Here is a 26,621-nt window from a genome sequence, read left to right on the forward strand (position 1 = left end):
ACCTTGGATGGAATTACAGTGTCCCCTCAGCACCTGACTCCATCAGTTTGCTTTTGATTCATATTTGTGACTATTGACGTCCTTTAGTGAATTGGTCAACAATAGATCTACATCATAGTTTTTTACTTCAGGAAAGTATAATTCCATTCATTCTTCTTTACCAAGAGGATCGTCTTGTGGCCAAACCAGTATAAACTATAAAATTGGATCTTTTTAGCCTTGAAAAAAGTCTCAGTACCTACATGCACAGACGAAACACTTGTTGGCTGCTTTGTTTGCTGGGAATCAATATTGAAAATTAAATCAATAAATGATACGCTTTCTACTATAAGAATCCTGTGGAATGCCCTTCGTGTCTTTCATACCGGTTATGAAAAGTTACAGAGTTGTATGGACTGACTAATTGGTTAACCAAAAACTATTTGCTTGTAACAAAGATTTACTTAGGTGATTCATTTGAATACACGCATTGGTGTACTGTATTGGCATTTTTGTTTCTTATGTGCATGTTTTACATGCCTATTGCACCCTTGGGTAGTGGGTGACTTAAGCCTGCCTAGCACCCTGCTGTACTTACAGCAAATCCACTGAATATCCACGCCTTTTACTATGACATATTTTACACCATTTCTTATTGATGTGCGGTTTTCCCTTTTCGGGAACGCTACTATCCAGATGTGGAAGCAAGAAATTGTGTCCTCATGTAATGCAACTGGTGCTATGTAAAGCGCCCCGATACCCGATTCGGGGCAAGTTCTCTCTTTATAAAACTCTGTAAAAAAAAAACAAAAAAAAAAAAACGCTGAAAGTCAATGGGGTGCTTCAGAATCCATCTCTGTCCATACTCCCTGAATGTGCTACCTCTTTTCTTCTCCATGTGCTCTTCTGACATTTATTCTCGTGTGTATTTTATTTCTTCTTATGGTCTCCAAATTATAACGTTTACCTATTTTCTAGTTAAAAAAAAAAATGCAGGTATTTTCGAACCTATCCTAAAATGTACATTACATAATCCATGAAAACATGCTTTCCATTACATGCTATTGTCCTGTAAGAAAAACAAAACGTTCTACACGTACTACATAATGTAAAGCCTTTGGTTGCTAAAAAAAATATCGACCAACTGTCTCCAAAAGTGTATCATTTGGCTGAGAGTTGAAAGCGAAACAAACAAACTTCGTGTTTGCTTCGTCTGTTTCAGAAGCGGTAGTCACTTCAAGGATACTCCAAATACGATGCATAAAGAAAACAATGGTGAAGTCGTTCTGTTACTAAGTTTCTACTTTAGCCTTGTGCCGAGTCCACGGTTTCATACCTATTTTTGAAAACCCTGAAGACTCATGTTACCGCTTTGTTTCTTTTAACAAATATAAAGTAACTGCGCAGTCCTGCTGTGCACTAAAAAGAATACTCTTTACATCAATTAGATTTTTTTTTCCTCCGAAGCGGGCGTTCATAACAGCGTTCCAAAGCGCACTTGAATGGGTAAAGGCGCGGCACAGCAACAGTGTTATTTATTAGTACGCAGGCAGAAAATAAAACAAATGCGTAGCCGAAAACGTTCAGGTCAAGGCGTACGCTAAACAGCAATTTTGGGAAAATAGTCGGGGTGCGCCCATATATAGGGGTTGTAAACGCTACATGAATGTTGCAATAATCTAGTGGTGCGATATTATTTGACGGCGCGCTGAGATGCCTGGTTGTGCTCAGCCCCTAATGGCGACGCACACTTTCTGCTCTCTCTGCCCCAAGCTCACTTAGTAGTTTTTTTCCGACTCTGGAGAACGCCCATCCCACCCAGCTCTAGGGTCTGTACCAGGTTACTCCACCTATCAAGCTATGCAAGTGCCAGAAAACTCTGTCCTCAAACTGCATCTACACCAGTTTTTGAGACTTTCGTCACACCACAGGACCCGCCATTACAGCGCAGCCCACTCCTCCACCTTCCTCCCACCCCGAGCCACCCTGGGAGGAGGCATCTGCGCGCGGAGAAACAGCCCGAGCGGGAAGCGCGCGGCGGCGGCGCGCACAGAAAAAAGTAGCGCGTGCCACGGCCACTGCGTTAGCAATAGAAACAGAAAGAAGCCATCGCGGAAGCAAACTAGCTAGATAATGATATGCGGCCCCTCCCAGCCAACTACAGGTCAGCAGAAGTGGAACGCAGAGAAGTAAAATATGACTTCATTAAAACTAAAAGTACTGAAAATGCAAATTTTCACTTGAAAAGGTAAATGTCCTACAATGCAATTTATATACAAGAAAGAAGCAGCAAATATAAATCCCTCTTTCCTGTCTTATAACAAGGGGGAAGAGACGTATTTAGTGAACATGCAATTAAACAATAATCGGAACTATAACTATGCCCATCGGCAATGAAAATGATTAGCTGGTGATTTTTATATTTTTCAAAAAATATTTTGTGTGGTGCGGTGACATCTACATAAATGAACAAAGTAGCGCTGGTAATACAATTCAGTTTTTGACTAAGACTGTCAATGCCTTATGACAGTTTAAAAGTGCAACCCTTAGAGAACTGTATATGCATTTTGACAGGACCTTAAACTTCCGCGTTGAACAGCAAGTAATGTAGTAGCGTTTCTCAGAAATCAGATCAGCACTGTTTGATCATATCCTCATGATTAAAAGATTCACCTATGAGGCACCATCAGGCTGGCTGAAGAAGCTGTCGTAGGACTGAGGTTTCAAAGTACAGTAATTGGTGCTCCAAAGAGGAGCCCAATATTACATCCTACGTCAGACCTTCGGTCCAACATGGCCGCTGACCACAAGTGACAAGAGGGCTCAGAGCTGTATTGTAGAAATAAAAGAGAGACGACATAGAATGTTTTCTCTGGCCAATGTTTCAGCGGATAATGTCACAGTACGAAATGGATAATTTTGCTACGTAGTTCCGCAGGGTACGCGCACGCAGACTCCGTTCTTTGTGTTGTAGCTGCGCGCGCCGCGCTCGGACAGTCTCTAGTCTTTGTTGAAGGCTGTCTTTCTCTGTTTTGGGCTGCAGGTGGCGCTCTATCCCAGCCGGAGATCGCCGTATTCGTTGGCCGGCAGGTGGCGCCTGCGCACCCCACTCAACCTAGAGTCCCCGAGCTGGGAGCGCTCGCAACAATTCTGGAGCACCAGAAAAACCCGCCTTGGACCCACCGCCGCCACTTTCAAACCGGACCCCCGGCAAGGCGATTCCGGCCTTGCTTCTTGCAGGGTCCCGGTGAAGGAGCTCGCGCAGGCTGCGAGGTAAGTTCCAAAATGGCGGCGAAGCTTCTGGAAGTTTGGAGTGTTGTTGTGGTGCTGCGGGCGCGCCGCGCGTTCTGCGCGGTGTCAGTGGGTGCCCGGGCAAGATGGAGGCCGAGCAGGAGGGGGGTGACCGGTGTGCCATACCCCCTTTCCCGGCCACCCGGTGTGCTCTCTTGCGGCCGCCTTCTATTCCTCCTGAATGCAGTGTGTAGCTCTCTGTTCTGAGAGTCGCTGAGGCCAAGGCCCTTAGGAGCCGGGGGGAGTTCATCCAGGAGTGTTTACTGTGTGTGGGGCATCCCCAGTGCCGCCAAGCATGGATCCGGAGCATGTGATCCTCATCTCCGGTATCTAGCGTAGTTCTCTAACTTGCGAACGGCTGTGTTTTCGGGCCTCTTTAATTGCGGGTTTAGGTGCGAGGGTTGTCCGGGCTCTTACCCCCTCCCCGTCGCAGCTGTCACAGGGCATGGGCCGTCTCTTGGAACAGGAAGTTTACATGAAGTTGTTAGTCGTGGCCTAAAATTGACGGGGTCTTCCCGCTGTCCCTTGAAACTCGGGCCGGCATCGGTGTTGTGGGCAGGGCAGCCTAGTAAACAAGACTTCAGTCTGCCTCGGATCGATGGGTTTTCAGATGGACCGTTCGCCCAGTGTACATTGCTTTCTTTACAATCCTTCCGAGATAGAATGCCGCTTGAGGCCACTGTAACCTCTTGTCAGTGGATTCTGGACCTTCAACTTTTTTTTTTCTTTCATGGGTGGCAAGAGTCCACTCGAAGCGTGTTGAGCGAGAATGATTATTTATGACAGATTGCGAGAACAAATTTGGCATGCAAGATTTTTGGAGATTTTGTAATGATGAGATCAGTAGCCTATTCTCGTTTTTGGTTGGAAGTACGTTATCCAAAACACTTTTGCTTCCGACGGCTGTCGCGATAATTTCTTAGATGTGGATCATATTGGTGTCTCTTTGGTTGTGTCCCCCCCCCCATTTCCGTGTGTTCCCTGTACAACAAATCTGCCTTTATTTAAAATACGTTTCCCTCACTGTTTCTTGAAGTTTCACCTGACTGTTGACATCAGATCCACTGGAACTTTGAGCTGTACTGGAAGAGGGTGAATTATCAAGCCTCTAGAGCTCCAGAGCTTAGTACTGGTTAACCAAACTCGAGTTTCGGGCTGGGATCAATCAACCTGTTGTAATATGGGCAGATAACGTAACCCTTCCGTGTCTGGAAAAAAAAAGTGTGATGTATTGTGGTGTTCATGTAAAGTACTTTGATGTCCTCAGGCCAGGTTCGAACTAAATTTCAAACCACTACCCGTATTTTATATCCTTCTCTTATTAACGTGACCACAAATGCTGGCAAAGTTAGGAGTTTGTGATTCAGAATTTTGAGTACTGGATAGTGACTAGTTTTGCATCTATTAAACGTGAAGGTCAAAAATGGTATATACTCAAGATTCACTGGTTAAGACATAACTGACTTCAGTCCAGATGTTATAGAAGTCTAACGTCTCGTGACAAATAGGACTTAGAAGATTCACTTTCAATATATATATATATATATATCTATATCCTGTATTTATTAGCCTTGGCTGAAAACGTGCACCTTGCGATTCATTAATGTGGAGCCCCTTTTAGCAGCAAGAACTTGAAATATTCACTGTAATTTTGTCACTAACATCACTTCAGAGAAATTATACTCTGTCCAAGTTACAAAACTGCTTAAGCTTATTGCCCGGGATGGGGGTAAGGGAGACTTATTTTATTTTGTCTCTATTTAGGTCCTCCCACAGCATCTCAGTGTGGTGTATGTCTGGTTTTTGAGTTGGCCATGGGGAAAATGCTGTCCTGCGGGAGTTAGATGAAAGACTCACACAAGAGGCGGAACAGAGGAAAGGGGGACGGGACCAATAGTACTATTAATGGGTGATCTTAATTGCCACCTCTGCCCAAACCTGTCCCCCATTCTAACAGACTGGGACACTTGCCCGCTTAAAAATGGGCCGCACTTTGAACATAATTGCGATGGTACAGCGCTAACTACACCGATAGAAACCCATTCATTAGCACATACCATCGATCTGACAGTCCCGGAGGTGGAGGGCACTTACGTCCCAACGTTTAAAGGAAGAGGCTGCTCCACCACTATAGATTATATAATGATATTTACCTTTGCTAAAACTAGGATCACAAAGGTTAGTACGGAATGGAGCACCTTTAGTGATCACAACCCCTTAGTCATGAAAATAATACATACTGGCTGGGGGGGTAAGAACAAACAAGGGGACATAAGCCTGCAGCCCACAGATCAGGGGAGGCGACTGAGGTGGGCAAAAATAAACCCTCAGGAGTTTTTATAAAACTCTAATCCAAAAAGGTGGAAAACAAGTGGAAGATTGCCTGGACCCCCTAATAGAAGGACCTGAGCTAGTTGCAACATTTGGATCCCTGACAAAACTGGCTGACAAATTATTGAAAGCAAAAGGTCCAAGAAAAGGTACTAAACAACCAAGATGGTTTGACACAAGTTGCTCCAAAGCATTAAGGAACTTAAAAGTTTGCCTTAAAGCTAACCCAAGGGATAAGGTAGAAGTGGCCAACTGTAGACAAGTCTATAAATCTAAGGTAAAGGAGAGAAAGATGACCTTACAAGCAGAAGTTTGGGCTGACTTGAGAGAGGCAGGTGAAAACAGGGATTTTACAGAGTTTTGGAGGATAGTAAATAGACCCTGTTTTCAAGATAACACCTCCCCGGTGATTAGCACCAATATCCTCCCAGAGCAATGGGTTGCTCACTTCGAGGGTCTTTATAACAACTCGAAGGTAGCAATTCAAGAAGGGGGCTGGGAGGGTATACGGAGTTCTGAAATAAATTTTTCCCCAGAGGAAATAACAAAGGCGATCCAAGGGCTGACCCCGAATAAAGCTACAGGGCCCGATGGTACTCCACCAGACCTATATAGAAGCAATATAGACCTTTGGGCCCCCATTTTAACCAGGGTCCTAAATGCGGCTGTTAGATCAGGTCTACCACGCTCCTGGTCCACTGCATTGATTGTACCGATTTTCAAGAAAGGGAGTAGGGCCGATCCAAAATGTTATAGGCCGATCTCATTAATTGATGTCTCTGCCAAAATATTAGGCCGAATGATTCTGAATCGGCTTATGGAGTGGACTGAGGAGCACCGCACTATAGTTGACATACAGTACGGGTTCAGAGCTGGTAAATCAACCAGTGATCAGTGCCTAAATTTGTACCTGCTAATCGCCAAATATAACAAAGCTAGTAATGGCACGGTTTATATGGGATTTATGGACCTGGCTGCGGCCTTTGACAACGTGAACAGGATTAAACTGTGGGCCATGATGTACAAGATAGGTATAGATGCGGGGCTGATAAACATCTTAAAAGAGTTACATTGGAACACCACGGCCAGGGTTCGCTTCAGTTCAGAGGGGGGGTGTACTGACCCATTCCCTTGCTCGGGAGGAGTAAGGCAGGGGTGCATTCTCGCCCCTTTCCTCTTTTCACTTTATATTGACGCCTTGGAAAGCACCCTTATTTCCCTGACTGTGGACTGCCCCAAAGTAGGATCGCGTCAAATCCCTGTACTTTTGTACGCGGACGACGCGGTTCTGCTTGCCTGAACACCAAGGAGTCTACAACAACTAGACCTGTCTGTAAATCTGAAGAAATCCTTTGTCATGGTGGCCGGTAAAAAACCTTCTAATAAGTTCGTGTTCAAAATAGGGGCACACACCTTGGTCACAGTAAATACTTTCCCCCTATCTGGGCCTTTTGTTTGATGGCGAAATTCAATTCAACCCCCTGGTCAAGGAGCACTGCACAAAGCTGGTCTCTTCAAATGGTGCAATATTAAGCTTTGCACGTAGGCTGGGACGATGGTGCCCCGAACAAATTATGACTTTATATAGCTCAATTACAATGGCAAAGGCCCTGTACGGGGCAGAGGTGTGGGGCTTCAGGGACTCTAAACAACTACAATTAGAGGAAGATACATTTCTCCGTAGAGTCCTGAAAATCCCACACTCCACCTCTGCCGAAATTGCTCATACAGAACTCGGGATTCCATATATTTCAGACCATGTCAAGATGAGGCCAATTATAGCATGGATTAGAATATGGTCTAACCCAGAGGCAGCATTGAGCAGGGAAATCGTCATAGATTGTTTGCAAAGGGATAAGGGGTTACAAATCCCCTGGCTAAAATACGTTAAAAGTGCTTTAGAAAATATAGACGAGCATCTCCTTTTTAGTGACCCTTCCTCAATCTCTATCAGTTGTAAATCAAGGGTCGAAAAGTTGCTTATAGAAAAATTTGTAACTGTTGCTGGACCCTTAAAGAGATCAATAGCAGCCCATGGTCTAGTTAATAATGGGGAGGGCATGGAACCCTATCTGTTCCTGATGTATAACCGGCATGATAGATTTTTAATGTGCCGTTTTAGGGCTCAATCTGTTACCTAATATTTTAGCGTATCCCTCTGTTTTACTGTAACGATTGAGCAGAAGGGTGCCTGCGGCTGCGACAATAGGTCTCCGCAGGACACCCTTCATTTTGTACTTTTATGTTCATTTTATCGAAACCCTAGGCGTAGATTTTTGGTTGACATCCTCAGGAAGCAGAAATTTCGTCATGCAAGAGCGGCACTGCTCTTTTTACAGAGGGCTAGCGAAATGTACACCTTATGCTCCATTACAAGTTTTTTAAAAGTAGCAGTAAGACTGAGAAACACGAGAAATAAGTCCACTTTTGTACAGAATAATTACTTCCCTCTATGAATTGTACCCTTTACTCCTTGTGGTTTTAATTTGTCATAAGTTCAGATATGTAATTTAATGAATTTTTATTGTATAAATGTATTTTTATGATGGTTTTTAATCGTCGAAATAAAGATTTACTGAACTGAGTTGGCCAGTCCAACATCTTGTTTCAGCCACTCAGTTGTATATTTATTAGTGTGTTTTTGTTCGTGACACACTTTCACCTAAGCTTTATCTGTTTGATGGTCGTGTGTGTGTTTCTATTAAGTACTGTAATAGGAATTAGTTGTGAACTTAATGATTGGGGCATTTAGCCCCTATGGCGCCAAATCATCAGACCCTCACAACCATGCTTAACGCTTGGCATGATGATCACAGTGATGGTGTTTGGTTTTTGCCAAATATATCTTAGTGCAGTACAACCAGTCTCTAGTATGTCCAGAGTATGTTCCAGAAATCTTGGAGTTCATTTAGGCGCTATTTTCCAAACCTAAGTCATGCACTACTGTTATTTTTGTAGAGAGATGGTTTTCCACAGCTACCCTTTCATGAAATGTGTACTTTTTCAGCATTGTCTCAGTCATGGAATCATGAGTTCTAACATTTACCTCCATAGAAGGCTCCCTGCTAGTCCTTGTTACACCGTTTATACAAATGAAATGAAAGTCTGGAAGGAAATAGTAAACAAATTACTATCCAACTGTTAAGTAGGCAGAGAAGGCACTGGCCTTGCAACTGTATGTGAAGAAATGCGAGATGCGAGTGAAGGGTATAGTTTCATATAGAAACAAAAAAACAACCACGTTCTCAGAGCCCTCCGTAATCGCAGACAAAGGAGACCTATCTCAGTGTGTGTGTGTGTGTGTGTGTGTATATGTGTGTATATATGTATGTATGTATGTATATATGCAGCGTGACCAAGGGCTTTTTGCTCGAAACGCGTCGCTGGTTCTGTTCTTAAATAAAAATTACCATCTTGCTGATTCTGTTGGTCCGGTTCTCATTCATTGCTGGCGTGGAGGCGGTGTCTGCGAGCGCAGAGCAAGCTGAGGAGGAGCTTTGTCTTCATATATATATATATATATATATATATATATATCCTCCCTTATCTGTAACAACCTCAATTTGAAATTTAGTGGCCAAATAAGCAACACCAGTGTCGTCTTGATGTAGAAGTCTATATAAACAATTCCCAGATCTCGACTCGTCTATACAGAAAACCCAGAGCGGACAATGCCCTGCTTCACACAAGAAGTGCCCACCAGAGGAGTATGATTAACAACATCCCCTATGAGGAACTCGTCCATCTGAAAAGAAACTGCACAACCGTAGGAGAGTATGAGAAGGTAAAAGATGAGGCTTTCTAAATGTTCAGACAAAGAGGTTACCCTCCCGCCCCCCTTGGCATTTTACATCAGGCTTCTCAAAAGACAGAGAAAATAGATTGCAGCTATTGATATCCAAAACATCATCAATTGATAATTGGTTTACACCTACCCCTGTGAGAATGATCACACGCTACAATGTAAAATCTCCAGAAGTAGTTCAAATTTTCAAGAGAAATTGGCACATCCTTCGAACAGATTCCATCTTAAAAAGGGTTATTCCAGAATATCCATTAATTACATACAGATGTAGCAAATCAATAGGCGATCATCTTGTACATAGTCACTTCCAGTTACCAGTACCACAAAAGAGTATGGTGAGGTTTTTTTCCCATGCCTTAATTGTAAGGCTTGCAAATAGAGCAACAAAGTACTGGAATATGATACCCTGGAGAGTGAGTTAAAGACCAGAAAGATTAATCACCTGTTGAATTGCAATTCTGAATACTGTATATGTATTGGAATGCCTGTGTCCGAAAAGATACGTGGGGAGTACCATCCACCCAGCAAAAAAACAGATATTGGAACAAATGCGAGCCATCACTAATAGACCAGACCTATTTGATGGCTCGTCATTTTGAACATATGCATCAAAGTGACCCAAAACTACTTAAATTCTTTTGCATCGACCAGATACCTAAGAGTGAAAGGGGAGGAGACAGGACTAGGGCACTGAGGGCCCTATAGTCCAAACACATAATAGATCTCTAAACTAGAGTTCCCTTGGGCCTCCATATTGACGAGAAGCTACGGGCTCACTTAGATTAACCTGAGTCCTTTCAGTGTGTATCTTTTGAATCTTTCTGCATCTCCGCCCTACATTAGGCCTGGGCGGAAAACTACGCTACACTCTCGTAGTTTGCGCAACTACGCGCTACACGAATTGCACGTAGCACAGTGCAAAAACGTATAGCGCAGCGGGCATTTTTTGCTTGCTCGCAATCCTCAACTTCAAGTTGGTGACCGCGAGCGAGCAAAAATGACATCCCCGCAAGACTTTTTCCTCGTTCGCGATCAGCAACATCAAGTTGCCGATCGTGAGCGCGGAAAATAAACCTCCTGGCGAGATTCTCAACGTGGGGAGATCAGGTTTCCCATTGTGAGGGGTCGCGTATGCTCTCGACCGCTCGCGATGAGTAACTACCAGTCCGCGTTGAGGAAACTGCAGCTCGAGTACAAATCTACTCGAGCGGCAGAAAACAACCGCTTGCACTGTGCAAGATGCCGTTAGCAATGATTGCACAGTGCGGACAAGCATCCGGCACTGTGCAATCATTGCGAACAGCATTTCCTAAAGTACACCTTGCGTAGCTACACGTAGCGATACTACGTGAACTACGCCCAGGGTTACCCTACACTCCTCCTTTTTATCCTTCCTCTCTTCCCATTATTCTTTCAATATTTGATATGATCAATTGAGTTTTTAATCCATGTCTAAACTGTGAAAAAGATGTGTTCCATTTTTAGGCCTTTTCTCATTTGTTCAGTTCTTTTGGTATGCCCATTCAGGGCGCAATTTTGTTCACCTAACAGTAGTTTGCCCATTAAGGGCATATTGAATCAAAATGCCACCAATTTGAGTGATATTTTAGGGGTAATAAGATATATCTATCTGTTTTGGCTAAATGGTGATATTTACCCCTGGCGACATCCGCTATGTTTAACATCGATTGATTAGATAGGATGATCCCATAACTTAATGGAAACAAGTTTTTTTATGTTTATGGTCAAATCTTCAACCGATCTATGAAATTTGTATATATTTGTATATAATTCTATTTTGTACAAACCACATGTATATAGTTATATATATCTTGAGTGCTGATCTTTTTGTGAATTTATATGAACTCTGGAACAGACTCTAAGATGGCTGCCATGTATTCTGCATCAGGCAAAAACTATACAAGGCCATCTTTGGTTTTTACTGTGTTCTTTTTTCTAATCATATAATTCACGTCATACACTTTAAAATGTGTCAAGCACTTGGGGAAACTGACATAACTTAACTACTACGGACCTGCGAGAACTATAACTTTGCTGGTCTTTCGACCTCAGGATAGCTTGGTTTAGTCTCACCAGGAAGGACAAAGATGGTTTAGGACATCTTCTCTTAATTTGAAACGAAGAGTGTGGGGCACAGGTCAGGATAACCAACAGATGAAACTTTAAAATTTCTTCATATGTTACTTAAAAACGTGTAGGCCTGAAGCAGTGCACAGATCACTTGCCTCGGTGTTGCTGATCTGGTATATTGTGAACAACTTAAAACCTTTGCATGCCTTCTGGTGCCACAGACAGTGCTCGGGGTGTAATCATTGATGTAGCACAAATCCTCACTGTCTAGTTTGCTGGACAGTGGTTGAGAGATACCCCCTTCCCATCGTTTTCGGAGTAATACATCAGGGGAAGTTGGGTAACCCCATAGCTGGTGGCAGACAATTCTGGTAGAAATGTATGTATTGCTATAGAACCACCGTGGTATCTGGTAAACCAGCCCTCCAGAGCATGGAATAAAATGGTATCCAGTGTGGGGTCAGGCTGGGCAGAGGGCTTGGGAGCCAATCCACCAACTTTAATCTTTTGTTAAAGCTAGTGATCTGCTTCACAACAACAGTCTGGCTTCTGTACGGGGTACAGCACAGAGACCGCCTTATTCAAAGTGTCAGAGACTGTCAGAGAAACCCTGGACGGCGGCTCCTCCGACATGGTAGTGATGTCAGACTTGTCTGCAGCATTTGATGCAGGGGCACATTCCACCTTGTTGAATAAATTACACAGTTTTGGATTTCACGGTACTGTTGTCCTGGTTGCATTATTTTCTGGAAGATTACTCTCAGTCGAATTTCCTTGACTCGTTCTCGTCTTCTCCCAAACATCTGGTCTGTGGGGTGCCACAGGGCTCTGCCCTCAGCCCACTGCTCTTCAACCTTTACTTATTCCCTTTGGACACTCTTATTGAGACCTTGGGAGTGAAGGTTGTTGCTTACGATGATACAAAACTCATGTTCTCATTTAGAGAACATTCAGAAGCGGCATTTCTCAATTTAAGAGTGATTAAAAGGCATTGCAAATTGGATGGACACCAACTTTTTAAAATTGAACTCTGACACAACTGAAATGCTCTTCAGCCAGATGGCTCCTCCCCTTCTAACCTCTGGTGGAATGCCTATCTGAATCCACTGCCAGTTCTAGTGGTTTTTGGTAGAAACCTAGGCAGCATGTTTGATTCTGACCTTTCATGTGCTCCCCAAAATAGGTAGAGCTCATCATCCTGCTTCCTGAAGTTAAGATCAGTCAGGAAGGTACTGCATCTGCTTCCAGAAGTGACCCAAAAAGTGTTGATACACACCACTGTGACGTTGCGTTTGGACTACACCAACAGCCTATATCTGTGTCTGCCGGCTTTTCTAACTCAGACTTCAAATCATATGAATGCGGCAGCCAGGCTTTATTTATTTATGGGTTTATACCGCGCTCGAATCAACTCCCGAAGGAGTATCTCCGCGCCATACGCCATGTCAGGTGGATTGCAGACAAGAGGACAGTTTATTGGGGGACTGCTAACACTGGAATAAAAAGGTTTTCAGCTTTTTTCTGAACGCTAAGTGATCACTGCACTGCCTGAGCACAAAGGGGAGTTTGTTCCAGGGTGCTGGACCAACAGAGGACAAGGCTTTTCCGCATTGTCTAGACTTCTTTACAATGGGTACCTGAAGTAAAAGCTGGTTGGAGGATCTAAGACTGCGGGAGGGGTTGTAAGGAATGAATTTTTCGGCCAAGTATGAAGGTCCTAAGTCGTGCAGCCCTTTATGGACGATACAACAGATCTTAAACTTTACCCTTTGGCGGATGGACAGCCAATGTAATTTTGCCAATAAGGATTTTGAAGGAGATCTCGGAGGGGCATTTAGGACCAGTCTTGCCGCAGTGTTCTGTACCACTTGAAGCCTGCCAAGTATACCCTCGTTAGCTGATGCCAGCAGCCCGTTGCAATAATCCAAACGGCTTAGCACCAGGGCCTGCACCAGCGTTTTTCTAGTGGTGTCAGGAAGAAGAGGGAATACTTTGCGAAGAAGCCCTATACCATGAAAACAGGTTCCCACTATGCTGTTCACATGCTCCTTTAAAGACAGATTCTGGTCCAGTCGTACCCCAAGATTCTTCACCACCTGCTTAGGCGGGGGAACCGGGCCTAGATCGTAAGGCCACCAGTCCGGGGTCCACGGTATTTTGGCATCACCAAAAAGCATGACCTCTGTCTTCCCCACATTATACTGTAGGAAGTTCGGGGTCATCCACCGTGCGACCGCCTTCATGCCTTCGGAGAATGATCTTATTGTCTCAGAGGTCAGAGATTTGAAGGGAAAGAGGAGCTGAGTGTCATCAGCGTATGACACCGAGATGAAACCAAAAGCTCTCATAATCCTGGCCAGGGGGGCCACTTAGATGTTAAAAAGAGTGGGGCTCAAACATTAGCCCTGTGGCACCCCCTGGGTAATCTCTACCTCTGCTGAACGAAACGAACCCATGTTGACATTTTTGGGTTCGATCGGACAGAAAACTCAGGATCCAGGCCAAGGCCATACTCGTAAGCCCAATATCGGCAAGACGTTAGAGCAAGATGTTGTGGGATATGGTATCGAACGCTGCTGATAAGTCCAATAGTACCAGGATTACCGAGTGTCCTTTGTCCTGGTACATGCGGAGATCATCTGTTACGGATAGCAGAGCCGATTTGGTACTGTAATGTGGCCTGAAGCCGGACTGAGAATAGTCCAGACTACCCGTACATTCGATAAAGCTCGATAGATGTTTATTAACGTGCTTCTCCGTAAGCTTGCTTAAATACGGGAGCAGGGAAATGGGCCTGAGGTTGGACAGATCTGACCATGGAATGGACGAGTTCTTCCGAATGGGTCTCACTAGTGCCTTCTTCCACTCCAATGGCACTTGGCCCTCGGTCAGCGAGAGGTTGACAAGGCGCTGGATCGTTGGACCGAGCACCTTGCCGACCACCGGCATGACTCTGGCAGGAATGGTATCTGATGGACTGCTGCTCCTAATTTGACCCGTAAGGTCCTCTACCTCGGGCAATGAGATAGCGGGGAACCTAGTAAGCGTTACAGAATTTTCAGGGTTTTTATATTGAGGTAACGTCCTGGGAATGCTGGCGGAAGAATTAGAGACAGCAATTTTCTCATAAATTCTGTCTATCTTATTGGAGAAGTAATGAGAAATATCATCACATAATTGTTGTGATGATAGATCGGGACTTTCACAGGCCACTGGTTTTGTGAATGTTTGCAGGATCTGATACAACACTTTGGGGGCATTACCTGCCGCCTCCAATTGTAAGGCAATATGCTTTTTGCGAGCAGCTCTAATAGACTTATGATAGGAAGTCAAGGCCGTCCAATAACAGATTCTGTCGGCCTCCAGGTGAGATGATCTCCACACTTTTTCCAGCTTCCTACATGCCCGTTTAAGGGACCTCAAGTGCTCAGAAAACCAAATTTCCTGCCTTTGTGCAGGGCGTGGTTTATAGAGTTTCATGGGGGCAATTGAATTCACCGCCTTCTGGATGGCATAATTATATTTCGAAAGGGCAAATTCAACATTCTCGGTAGATGTAATATTTAGCTCTGCAAACGCCTCCTTGAAAGTCTCCTGGGACATTTTATGCCATTGTCTCCGCCACAAGGGAAGGGTCACTGGTATGTTAGAGGGTCTGTCCGAATTGGACATTACGAATTCTAAAACGGAATGGTCTGTCCAGTGGACCTGCCAAGGGGACCTTTGATGAGTTGGTAAGGATAAGGTCTAGTGTATGTCCAGCCCGATGGGTGGGACCAGAGTTTTGCTGTCTAAGACCTAAAAGACAGAGATCTGCCAGTAATGCCTGGGCTTCCACACTATCCTGTCTTTCGCTGTGAATGTTAGTCTCCCAGAAGTAAAAAATTCCTTCCTGGGAGGACATGAGGGGCCAGTGTTTCCATCAATAAAATGGGGAAGTTTACACAAGGGCCGGTATACCAATGCTCCTTTCCAGCTGGTCCTGGAAGAAACGGTAATTTTAAAGACCATCAATTCCATTTCCGAAGTGCAGCATTGCTCCAGAATAGAATCATTAATGCCACTTTTATAAACTATGGCTATGCCACCGCCTGTCTTGATGGGGCGATCTAATCTAGCCATTTTGTACCCTTCAGGGATCCCCATTGTAATGGCGGGGACCGAGTAGGGTTTGAGCCAGGTCTCAGTTAAAAAACATAGATCAGGTAGTTGCGTGGAAATAAGGTCCCATACCTCCACTGAGTGTTTGGGTAAGGATCTAATGTTGCAGAGCAAATTACTCTATCCCAATTGGACATTAGAGCCAGCCCCAGAGGTCTTTCTATCTAAATAATAATAATCATCATCATATTGCGCCTGAAACCGACAGTTCCGGCATGAAAATGGCCCTTCCGGAAGGAAGTCAATGGGTCCTCTTCCGTCACACATTTCACCTAATTCGAAGCAGCTTCATTGTCTTCCTGTTGCTAAAAGGGGGAGTTCAAACCTCTGACACTGGCGTTTAGAGCCATTGGGGGCAAAGGCCTTTGATACCTGAGAAATAGGCTCAGCCGATACCAACAGGAGAGATCCTTGAAATCTAACCACCTTTGCCTCTCCCACATCCCGAGGTTTATCAAGGCTCATCAGGTTGGCAGGTCTTTTGCGGTACTGATGTCCAGACTTTGGAACACCTTGCCGATCCACCTGCCCATGACCGTGTCCGAGCACTGTTTCAGAAATGACCTAAAAACCTGGCTCTTTAATCGGGTGTAGATATGAGTGGCTGGCCCTGTTCATCAGTCTCTGATTTAGAGCACTGTAAGGCTTCAGTCCAGACTGCCACATGCTTTACAAACTACTTTGATTGAAAGCAAGGAAGGGGTACCAAACCCCTTCAAATGAATCCATTTTGTCAGTTTGTATATGGTGCGTTTGTGGTTTGATATTCTGTGCAATTCTATAAGCCACTCCTTAAGCACAGGAGTGGTGTGTTGGCACCAGTGGCAAAAGATACACGTTTTGGACACCGCTAGAGAAGTGGCCAGCCAACGGCGTGCTTGAATATCTGTCTGAGACCTTATGTATAATCGCTAGAGGAGTGGATGGGGATGTAGGTGAGAACATATTGCTACACAACCGCAGAATGTGATCTAAGGTGCAGTTCTCCTCTTCACACCCCCAGCAACAATCATGAGGTAATAGCCATGCGTGTTTCATTTCTCGTCGTCTCTAATTCCAACCGTTCAGGATCTTACAGTATTGACCATTAAGTATATATTCCCTAAGGACTTTGACATGATCGAGTAAAGGCGAGGTCCAGCTGGCTGGCGAGTACTAGCTGGCCAGGCTAATTACATAAAGGGTGGGAGTGGAAGGCATGGTCTTGATAAGTACTCCATAGAGTCCAGACACCATCCACTTGAACCTGCTCCACAGTCGCAGATATTGAAGGACGGGTGAGGTCAGTAGTTCCAGAGGAGGAGGGCCGAGGGCGGTCCGTAGACAGTGGGACAACTAACGGTATGGTCAGTGGTAAGTAGGTCACGTTACTATGTTTACCCACTGGCCCATGGCATAAAGAGTTGCTCTTGTTTCTTATGAGGCAGGAGGAGAGCAGCCTATGGCAGAAGAGCTGCCATGAGAAAGGGATTGAGAAGGGAAAGGTATAAAGTTATCGACGAGCAGATAAAAGAAGTTATTTTGCATAAAAGTGTGGGAGAGACACTGAAGGGGACGGGATGTTCTAAAGAATGATAGTGAAGGCAGCGCGAACACTGAAAGAGCTAAAGAGGAAAGGAGCCAGAAGTTTACCTGAAGATAGATGGTTGTGTGGAAAATGACGACAAGAAGGGAACATGGAGAAGGGAGGCTGGCACAGTGGAGTCTGGGAGGGGTGGGAATTGCTAAGGATCTTTCAGGGGCCACATGTAGCAACACTATGTCAAAAGAATAGTATGGAGCTCAACAGTAGTTGTGAGTAGTGAGTTAGTGTAGTAGTTGATAAATAGTGCCAAGTTTGAAATGGATTGTGCGTCACAGTACTTTAAGCCACATTATTCTCTTTTGGCAGTAGAGCCAGTAGTGGTGACTCCCTGGGCTTTAGCTTGGTGGCTCATAATGTTGAGGTGTTCCTGTACCAGACGAGGAAATGTGCAATTGATTTGAGACTACTCTGCTGTCTCACGACTCAAAAAAACGTGCTAACTAATAAAGCTGATGTTTTCATTCTACTGATAGCAAAACAATGTAAACCTGAATCAGTCTTAGGTCTGATATATTTTGTAAGTCATACCCTGGACAGAAGTTGCATAATACTATACCCACTGGCAGATTGTGCGCCAAACAAGTTTAGTTAATAACAATAAAGGGTCTGTCAGTGGTTGCAGTTTTAGTCTCCGAACTTAAATAACATTTTACTTTTGGGGTTTTATCAGTTGACACCGATCAGTGAGTTAGTTACAGATTCTATCTTGTCTGCTCTGGAGGCACATGAGCAGGCTTGCAGATCTTGTGGGTTGAGCTATCCTATTAGTGTGTCCGTTTGATACACAAACTTGCTGACTACAAATATCGGAGAGTAAAATTAAGTAAAATTTTAGTTTTCTCAGATGTACACAGCTGCATTAGTGCACGTGGTTTCTTCTGTATCTCACACTAAAGTAATTAGAGAATAGTGAGACTAACCAAGTGTTCTCTGCTCTCTGTGGACCAAAAAAAATGTTCATTGCTGAAATGCCTGTATTTGGCAATGGTTGGAGCACAGCTGTTGCTGAAGTTTAGTGATCATGACTAAAAAGCAGCTGTTGCTATGTTTGACTGGCTTCTGTGCTTTTAACCCCATGTTTGATGTCTGCATTAGTCGCTGTCGGTTGGATGGATACAGAGTTGGGCTTTTTATTGGGTGAGGGGAGATGTTGGATACATAGTTTGATCACCTGAGGACAAATTAGGGGCTATAGTGCTCGCAGGTCAACTTCAGTATATTTTTGAAGTGGAATATGCTGGAAATGGCGATTATCCTTATATGTTGGCTTTAAGGTACACCTGTGGCAATAATTTATGTTGCAGAATAGTTTAGAAGTACATAATAACTGATTGCTGTTGCATAAAGTTGCAGGTGCAATGCAGCAGTGCGTTCTGGCTCTTAGAGTTTGTTATGAATTGTGATGTAGGATGGGATATTTGAAGCATTTCAAATGATACAAAGTTGCAGGGAGAGATAGTTTGGAGGGGAAAGGATGGAGACTTGCATTGTGGATGGAACCTTCCACTACACTTTAAATGACCTTTCTGTGCTTGCATGCAGCTTATTATATTGGCGATAATGGCGATGATGGGATCTGCTCAGGACAATGGATTTTTTTGACTGAAGAATTCGTAGCTGGCTTTTATTGCTAGTACACTTAGCCAGGTTTTAATTGGTTGGTTATGTAGTTAGTCATCTGTTAATTTACTAATCATGAAGCCTACTGATGACCTATCTGTCAGAGGTTGTGTTTGCAGACAGTAGAAGTAGACTGGCTGGCACGTTGTGAAACATAAAGATGTGGGTTGGCTGCTTATTTTGACATTGTGAATATTTTTGGAGGGAATGCAGTGTCTTTTGGTAAGAGGTACTTCACTAAATGGTCTCTAACACCCTGGACTTGTTAGGTGCAATGCTGTGCCTGGCTAGCTCTCGTAATGCTCTAATCTACTTGGATTTGTTTGCTGTTGTGGGTAAGGATGGAACTTCACTTCATATTGCAATGTGCAGTTTTTGTAAGTGCACAGCTTTGTTTAACAAATCTTTATGACTATACTGTAGATCAGCTCGTTAAACAGAATTTAATAGTTCTATTTCCCAGAGCTTAGTTGTTTCATCAAAGCTGAGGTCAAGAAATACTGTCCTATCCACACTAACTGAACATGCATTCCAATTTGTTGTATATGTAAAGGCGGCTCTAAAACTTCTTTTTGGGCATCTTGTTAATTCATATTTTAGATGAAGGATACATAAGCCACTCTGCGATGCTGCTGAAAACTCAAGCCTGGCTCTGCCTCAGCTCCAGATCCCTTTGTAACCTCGAGCCCCTCATGTGACTTATACCTGCCTCCCTCCCCATATCCGGGATGTGGCGTTGGGACCAGAGCTTTTGACTTTGGTCTTGGGGAGCCTGGTTCAAATCTCTGCGTTGTCTCAGCATCCTGTGTTTCTGGGCAAATCACTTAATTCCCCTGTCCCTATAAACACTGAATGGTGACTGTGTCTAATGTAACGCGTGCTGTTGTAAAGGGCCTCTACCTTTGGGTCGAGTTTCCGTTGTATAAAAACAGTCAAATAGTGCACAAAGCGGTAAAAGCAAAGCCTAAACACAAGGAATATTACCCTATAATCCAGTCTAACACCATGGTCTTGCCTCTTAGTTCTCTAAAGGTTCACGTTTTAAAATGTATCACTTTTATTAGAATAGTTCACTGTAGTTCTATAATGTGACGTGTTAGTGTCAAAGCTTCCATGTCTTCAGAAATAAACTTTTTTGGATTTTAAAAATGTTATATTTGATGTGATATTTGTTGTATGATCTACAGTCCAAACATTTTCAACGCTCGTCTTGTGCACGGACTCGCTAAGATCTGAGCCAGACCTCTGGTTCTGCTCTTACTGTAAATGTATTGGCTCGACCGCCTCTACTGTAGGACTACTGGTACTTGCTTCATAGTGTGGTGCCAAGTCCACCATCTAACACTCCGTTAAGCTGTCTTCAGAGATGGCAGCTGGGAGAGTTAGATGTTCTGGACTTTGTTTGTTCTGCAGTCTACTTTTTGATCCAGCTTGCTGAGGATGTCTGGCTCTGTACAGAGCTGCATCAAGTAGTTCTACCAGAACACACTGTGCTTTTGGGTAGAATTGCATAAACTGTATGGAACAGGACATCATGTGCTGTTTTAAGTGAAGAATCTTGTCTTTTTTGGAACATCATGTAGGGTACTGTTCAGGTTGTGCGATTTTAAATTGGGCAGAAAGTACAGCTCCAAGCAGTGGGCTGGGATGCGTGTATTGCTTATGATACACGGTATTCTGAATAAGCAGTCTCGTTGTGTTAAGTTCATCTATTTTTTGATATGTTGATAGTCCCATGTGTGCATTAGTCCCATGTGTGCATTGTCCAGAGTCTAAGCTCCTGCGGGTAGAGGGTATTGTCATTTAATAAAGGAGATGAACTTTGTCTGCTCCTTGAAACACAGGTTGTTACTGACTAGCTTTAGGGACGGAGCTTTTCTCTCAATACCTGCATTTAAAATTTCTCTTACTTGGTGACGCGTCATGATTTTGCTGCTATAAAAAGATGACCGGTCTTGTTTGCGTCTCCTATTGCATAATGTGCTGGCGTGCAGGCATACCTGCCTAGCTGTGCTCATGTTGTTGAAATTAACTGTTTCCAAGAATACAGCGATTCATTCACCAATATGTTTGTGGAGACTTAGTGATTGTGGAGTTTTAGTGTTAAAAAGATGTGCATTGGGAAACAGTTTGTTTTGAGGCTCAGAAAGCAAGACCATTACACAAAACGGAATTGAGAAATGAATTAACAACCCCTCCCCCTATATATATATATATATATACATATATATATATATATATATATATATATATATATATATATATATATATATATATATACACACACACACACACACGTGTGATGTGGAGGTAAAGGTTACAGAGCATCTGGAAAACCTGGGTAAGTTTTGATGTCTTTCTTGAAAACGGGACGGACTTGGCCCAAGATGAAGGCTGACATTTAGTTCAAAAGCTTGCACAGCGTAATGTCTGCTTACTATGACCTATTGCACTGTTTGCTCAGCCTTTTCACTGAGAAGGCACAACGTGATGATTCGTTTTGTTTTGGGAGGATGGAAAGACATTGGAACGGTGGGGGGGGGGGGGACTAGTTTGCTATTTTTTTGTCTTCCCTGCAGCATGCAAGAGAAAATTTGTGGTGTATCTCGCGATGTGGGGTTGAATGGGGGTGGATCTTTGAGGGGCCGAGGAAACGTCCTGTAATGAATTTCAGCATTATTATTATTATTAAGACCTCGGGTGTAAACTAGTTTGAAACTCGAACTGCTCTGCAGGGAAGCGGTGGTGGCACTGTATGTGCTGTGGAAGGATTCAATGTACGTAGGTTATTTGGCATGGGGGGTATCCCTGATTGTGTATGTGAGGTGGGGGAAACGCTGTACGGGTTTGGGGTGAGTGGGGGACCCTATCCAACGGGTGTGTTTAGGATAGGTCAAGTGGAGCCTCGTAGTGGGTGTGGTGTTAACGTGTGCTCCGTGCGGGAACCGTGTACGGTGTGCGTGGGTATGTAGCGTTGCTTGGGGGCCCTGTTGAGCCTGTGGATGGAAGGAGTATGTATGCCTATAAACGCGCAGATGTCGGAAGCGAGCGCTCTGTGCTGCTCGCTGCTGTGGGGGATGGAGGAAGCTCTGTTCTCTGCTGTCACGGCTCCTAGTGTTGCTGTAGTCCGTATCACGTCGCCTCCTGCCATTGGCTGTGTCCGAGGGGCGGGGCCCGGGCCCATGAATAACAGCCTAGCTTGGGTGTAGCTTCGTCGTACATATGAATCCGTGCACCTCCAGCTTCAGAGGGAGAGCGCTGATCTCTTCTGGTGGCCGCCCTCTTCCTCTGACTTCTCACGGGGCTAGCTAGCTGCTCGGACTGCAGCTCTCCTTTGCACGCTGACCCTGGAGAAAGACGTCTGCTGCAAGCCTCTTCAGGGCAACACCTGTCTCATCTAGCGGTGCTTAATAAGGACCCCTTAACGCTTCGTTAGTTTGGTTACTTGTAGTTTTATCGGCTCCTGCGGATGTTTCTTTGGACGGCTTCATTTCTTTTCTTGGGTCACCCAGCGGCTGATGAAGATGCGGCGTTTAGTTGCATTTGGATGTGTCACTGAATGCCTCTCAGCACGAACACCAAAATATACACTGTTTCATTTATGCAATGACCAAAGACGAAGTCGTATACCATTTTTTAATGTTTATCAGGCAAAACGTATGATGGTATAAATGTAAATTCTATACTTGCTTTTACATCGATGTATCGATGCTGAGATTGCATTGTTACTTTACATTTTTCATGAAATCATCAGCTTAACGCCGTGATTGTATTTGTTTAAAAGAATGTCCGTAAAAACGCAGTAATATTCTTTAACATTTGACACAAATCAAAGTCAACAAATTTAGAGATGCTGGCCAAAAGGCGGTCTTTCGAGTGTATTTATTTTAGCGGTTTGTGAAATCCAACACACCGCTTTTCTGCCACTTTATGATTAGTGGTAGAAGGTTCTTAGGTCGAAGCCTACCAGACAGCACAGCTGTCTGGTTTGCTGATGACCTCTTTTGGACAGTCGGAAAGCTTCCCTTGGGACGTGTCCCACCCATTGCTTACCATTGACTTTGTGGGTTTTAACTTTGCTTGCTTTCTGAGTACTGGCTTTATTTGTTTTAGGCTGTCCAACTTGAGTTCCTCCCTTCCCTTGCCCAAGTTCTATTTACTGTATATTTCAACCAGTATTTAATTTATGGAAACGTGCCTTTAAATCTTGTTCGTATTTTGTCACATTTGCTGTGCATTCAAAGAGGGAGGTCAGATGTCTGGGAACTTGGTGTTTACTTTTCTTTCTGTGAATTTAAAGTGGGCGGATTTATGGGACAATCGTGTCACTGCGCAACTCCCTCTACGCCACTTCACTCCACTCTAGTCTGACACTACGCCACTCTACTCCACTACGCTACTACACTCCATGCCACTCCGAAACTGTGCTACTCCACTCCACTCCACTCCACTCTACAATACTTTACTTAACTCTATGCCACCCCACTCTCCTACAGTATTCCACTCTATGCCACTTCACAGTATGGCAATCTACTCCAGTCTACGTCTCTCTACAACACTCAACTCCACACCACTCAACTCCACTCTGCTCCACTTCACTCTCCTTTACTACTAACTTTTAGGTATGTTGAACAGCTGCCACGCTGGTGTACAACATAGCTAAAACATATTGGCAAAACCAATAGTGATTGCATTAACGAGACTTGCCAATGCTTGTTTGGTTTGGCTCCAGCTCTGTGGAAGCCTGACGTCTTTTCTGTTGGTGTATATCTGATCGCTCAACCTTCTGAAAAGTTTTTACAATATTGCTATTTTCCAGATGCCTTGTATGTGCTTCTCCGGTCAGGGCAGAGACAAAATGGATTTCTCCAATCTTGCAGAAGACCCTTTGAATACAAGTCTACTTTGCCAATTTCCCATAACATTGTTAATGCCTTAACTTGAAACACTGACAATAGCAGGTGTTAATGTTTGTAAAGCACATCAAACCGATTCTTTCCAGTTCAAATCTTTACTGATGTTTAAAACTGTGAAAATGTAAATTGATACTTTAAATTTAATAAATGTATTTATGTACATTAATTTACATGAACATTTTAGATTGCATGTCTAGTCTGCAACTTTCTTGCAGCTGTGTCTGCTAACTCGTATTCTGCCTTACTTTTTTAGTCGTAAAAAATGTCTCTCATACTCCAGTATTAGGACGGTGAGGAAGAAAATGTTTTCCATTCTGTATTTGCACTGTTAGAGATCTGAAAATTGGCTCTCCCATTGTATTTCACCCAGACCTTCACAAGTCTGATTTTTTTGGTCTGCCGTCTTGAGAAAGATTAGGTAATTGTCTTGACAGGGGTGCCTGTACACGGGTCCGCAATAATGTAGCTTGGCATTGTTTTTCTCATAATTTTCCTACATTTTTACGTTGGCTTTCCAAGGCTTGCTAGAATTTCTCTGGTCTGACTTGCTTATGATCTGGAGGAATGTTGTGTAATGGTCTGAGTGTTCATACGTAAAGATAGAGTTCAACAGCACAACTCAATTCTGCATGCTTAGTAGCGGCTGGACCCTTCATAGTATTCAGAAGCTGTTTATGTACACATGATTATGAAAATGGTGAAGTGCTCCTGTTAGTTATGGTAAGCACTACTGTTTGGGCTAGTAGTGGGGATGGTAGGATTAGACTGCCAAATACTTTACTTAATCATTTACTGGAGGTTATATTTGCCTGTCATCTTTTTGGATCAATAATCCAGTCATACTCTAACAATTTGAAGCACCCAAATACAGGTCTCCATAATTCAGGCAGGTTTATTGCTCGAGGTCTAGCTTGGTATTCGTCATCTTCACTGGCTCATTTTCAAACAGTGCGTTCAAATTAAGTCACTACTTAATATTTTTAAATCTCTGCAGAGAAATGCTCTTTCTTTTATAACACACCGAGTTAGGCGATATATTTTCCTTCTCACTCTGTTTTTCTTCAGTTCACCTGCTGGTGGTTACCAAAATGTTCAGTGGCCAGAATTTGTGGCCTCAATTTCTCAGTTTGTACTTCCAAGCTTTGGAAAACTCTTCCTGAAGTGATTTGCCATGAATCAAATCTACCATGAGTTGGATACTAGCTTGAAACGTTATTTTTTGTGCAAGTTTAGTAAACTGCCTATTAGTTATATTTCCTCTTAGGGTTTCCTCACTTGTCTGGTGCCAAAGAAACATGGGCGTATGTCGGCTGTACAAATTGTTTCAACAAAGCCACTGAAAGAGGGGCTTTGACTCCTTTCAAGTAGTGATATCATTTGAGTACAAAGTTCACTTGATCAGAAGGTGTGTGCTTCTGCTGAGAGATATTGATTTTTTTTTTTTTTTTGTCTTCCGAGATTACTTGCAGAACTTAGTTTATGGTGATATACCATTTATCAAAGCAATAGTCCTCATCTTTTTAGAAGTTAAAACAAAGGGTGTAGGCCTGACGTTTTGTGAAAAGCATATGTTATAGCCAAAAGGCCTTCTCAGGGGGAGGACTATCTTTATGGTCTGTTAAAGCTTGAAGACCAGTATTTTGTTACAATAGTAGGCAAGCGTTTTGGTTACTATCTTACCCTGTGTGGCACTGTTGGAGTGGAAGATGTGCACTTTGAGAATCCTTCTTAGAAAGGTGTATGTATATATTACGCGAACTGCAGTTTTGTACATATTCATAATTGTACGACTGTATACCAATAGTTGATTTGTGGGGAAGCTTATGCAGTATTCAGTAAACCCAATATGGTGCCAAGCCAATGGTAAAGGCTGTAGGCCTGACTGGTTCTTTGGGAAATGTATGCCCAAATCCATAGGTCTGATATGCTTCTATAAAAAGTTACTGCAAATTCAGCAAGCCTCACCAATTTACTGTGAAAACCGTTTGTTAAAGCCAATAGGCCTTTAATATTAAATTGTTATAACTCTGTGTTGAAGACTTTGGACTTATTTTGTTGTAGGTAACTGATATTCTGTCTAATAGGCAAGGGTTTTGTGCTAGTTATTCTCTGGCAAACACAGTTGAAGAGTTGCAATGTGATAAACCTTGTTACGCCCTTTTCAAAGAGGTGTTCTATTTTGCCAACTAATTTTTCAAGTCAAGTCAATAATCTTTATTCGGATATTTCGTTATCCATAAAAGTACACACATAATCACGTACATGGTTAAGATAAGAAAAAATCACAATAAAAATAAGATAAAAACTTTGTTTTCCATTTCATTGGCAATAGCAGCAGTACTTGCATGACAATGTGCAAAAGTGCATTATTTTCCAAGTCCTCACCAACTTTCAAGTATATTTCTATAGCAGCATAAAATAAAGTGCACATGTGCAGAAGTCACCTTTAAGATAGCAGCAATATATACATAGTACATAGATTCTCAAGCATCAGCTAAAAAGGCAGTTTACTAGGGCAATTAGCAGCATTGTCTAAAGTGCTAGATTTGTAAGGTGCATAGTTCCTGTTCAAAAGACCATTAAGATAGTGCAAAATACAAGGTTTCCCATGGAACGTTAGTGAGCAGATTACTATAGCTCGTATATTTACAAATAGCAGCATGAGATAAAGTGCGACTGTGCAAAGTGCAAATATACAACACCTCTAAATACATGTAATACGTCTTAGCCCAACAGACATTAATTCATAGAGGAGCGAGAACAAATAGCCATTTTTAAAAAGGTGCACACACGGTATATAATGCCATCATCTTTGAGCTGGAGAACAATTTTATAGGCCACT

General features: G+C 43.3%; 1 protein-coding gene across 3 annotated transcripts in view; it reads left to right on the forward strand.

Annotated features, from left to right (window-relative positions):
• The first annotated feature begins 2,018 nt into the window (after nt 1-2,018).
• Nucleotides 2,019-26,621, forward strand: part of STAG2 (STAG2 cohesin complex component) — a 1,493,174-nt gene continuing 1,468,571 nt past the window's right edge. For 2 of the 3 annotated variants that reach the window (XM_078688750.1, XM_078688752.1), the window contains exon 1: nt 2,932-3,252. The gene's annotated coding sequence lies outside the window, so the exon portion shown is untranslated. Of the gene's footprint in view, nt 2,144-2,931; nt 3,253-26,621 lie in introns of those variants that run through there. The other variant, XM_078688751.1, reaches the window with a different exon arrangement.

The sequence above is a fragment of the Lissotriton helveticus genome, chromosome 4_1 (genome assembly GCF_964261635.1).
Source record: "Lissotriton helveticus chromosome 4_1, aLisHel1.1, whole genome shotgun sequence".
NCBI classification, from domain to species: Eukaryota; Metazoa; Chordata; class Amphibia; order Caudata; family Salamandridae; genus Lissotriton; species Lissotriton helveticus.